Genomic DNA, 1,904 nt, shown 5'->3' on the forward strand with positions numbered 1-1,904 from the left:
TCACTCACTTTGAATGCAGTTGACAAGTAGTGAAAGAACCATTTGAGTAAGAACCTTCTGAACAGTCACTGCATACAGTATCAGTTAATGCTGTTCCTGTAAGGATATTAAGATAATTGCCTTCCTAATGAGATTCTATAAGTATTACTGGCATCGTTCTTGTGACTGAGTAAACATTTTTAATAAAGCTAGTTAATAAAGCCAGTTGTTTTTGTAATAAATTTGTCTAGATGTCTTTCCAATTTATGGCCATTGTTTAAGATTTTCTGCTTGGTAAAAAACAGTTACACCTACCTGCTTGTTTGATATATTGTCCAGGGCTACATTCAGTGTGTTTCATGGCAAATCTACCCCCCAGCAAAAAAATCCTGGAGCCGCCACTGCAAGATGGGAACAGTTTTAGGACCTAAAATATAAGTGAAAAGGAAGAACTACCTGTTCCATCCATCCATAGAGGATGCTGAAGTGTCTCAAGATGATATATTAATCATTAAAGCCCTGTGATGGATTGGCCATCTGTCCAGATGGCCAGTCCATCACATGGCTTTTACTAATTAATATTAGAGGAGTCACAGAGTCTGGTGATGTCCAGTGTGTTTCATGGCAAATCTACAGCTGTCTTCATTTCGCTCAGTGCAATAGAATCCATCTAGTGGCTCACAAACAGTATCTGCAGAACGTATACAGTTTCTCTTTACCCTTAGCCCTTGTCCTGTAAAAAACATAAATCCTTTATATATATATATACATACAAATAATGTACTAGAAAGTACTTCTTTAAGTTTTTTTTAAGTCTTTTTTTTTTGGAGTACATACTCACCCGCATCACACAAAGTGCAGGGAAAGCACTTATCTAATCCATTGGGCTCATCGATATATGTTAATGCAGGACATGGAACACAAGTGGTGCTGGTATCTATAGTACAATGCCAATAAACATGATTTCCTACAAATGTAAAAATAAATAAATAAATACTTAATGGAAGCATGAAATATTCAAATGAACAACATGGGATATCTTATAAGCCACACTAGTAAACTACTAAATAATGTCACATTTTTATCATATGACTGAATTAATTATTATCACTGCATTCTCAAATAAGCATATGACCTCACTTTTTTCACATACAGGCACATGGTTACAGACAAGCAAAAATTATGAGCTGGTCTAAGAGCTGGTCTGTAGTACACTGGAAAATTGAAATTGTGAATTGATAACTTCTTAAACATAATATTATTTGCTTAATAAAAGCTTAAAAGTATTTAAGCTTTGTCACTAAATCAGTCAGTTGCCAGGCAAAACCCAGCATTACACAATGTATACTGTACCTGGTGCACACATGGGGCAGCATTCTCCATTTACCTCATATTCAGCACGAGCACACACACTGAAACACAGTTTGAAGTTCAAAGCGACAACAGCAGCAATGGACAAGATAAGTCTTAACGTAATCATGCTCATATAAAGTAAAGTGCAGGTTTGTTTGGTCCAGTTAAAAGTGCAGCCAAACGTTTCTTCATCAGACTTCATAAGTTCCTATATGGTTTCTTCAACACATTAGATGAAGTATTGGATTTTCAGTCAAAGTCTGGTAGCACTTTAGATTTCCTCATCAGGTACAGCTTATGGAGTCTTTGGATTCTTTGTTAGAACATTCCACAAATAGTAAGGAATAAAGAAAATCCTTAAACCCAAAGGGTTTTCTAAACTTATTGGGTTTCTTGCAAAAGACTGCAGATTACCGGAGACAGAGATTCAACTTCTAGGTTTAGGTTTAAGTTTCACAGATGGCAAGTCTCTTCTTGAAACAATTTGCATTCTGGAAAGAGCTGAAATGACAAAATGACAGTATTCAGTGTTACACCAACGTAAAAAGAAATAGTACTGATTTAAAGATCAT

At 35.6% G+C, this 1,904-nt stretch overlaps 1 long non-coding RNA gene across 1 annotated transcript; it reads right to left on the reverse strand.

The window, feature by feature from the left end:
• Positions 1-616: 616 nt before the first annotated feature.
• On the reverse strand, positions 617-1,508 carry LOC107745773 (uncharacterized). Its single transcript, XR_001640632.1, has 3 exons — positions 1,333-1,508; positions 821-946; positions 617-712 (listed from the first exon to the last, which is right to left on the reverse strand). It is a non-coding gene; the product is annotated as an uncharacterized LOC107745773 (long non-coding RNA).
• Positions 1,509-1,904: the final 396 nt, after the last annotated feature.

Source organism: Sinocyclocheilus rhinocerous, unplaced genomic scaffold, assembly GCF_001515625.1.
Source record: "Sinocyclocheilus rhinocerous isolate Xijiao unplaced genomic scaffold, SAMN03320098_v1.1 scaffold558, whole genome shotgun sequence".
NCBI classification, from domain to species: domain Eukaryota; kingdom Metazoa; phylum Chordata; class Actinopteri; order Cypriniformes; family Cyprinidae; genus Sinocyclocheilus; species Sinocyclocheilus rhinocerous.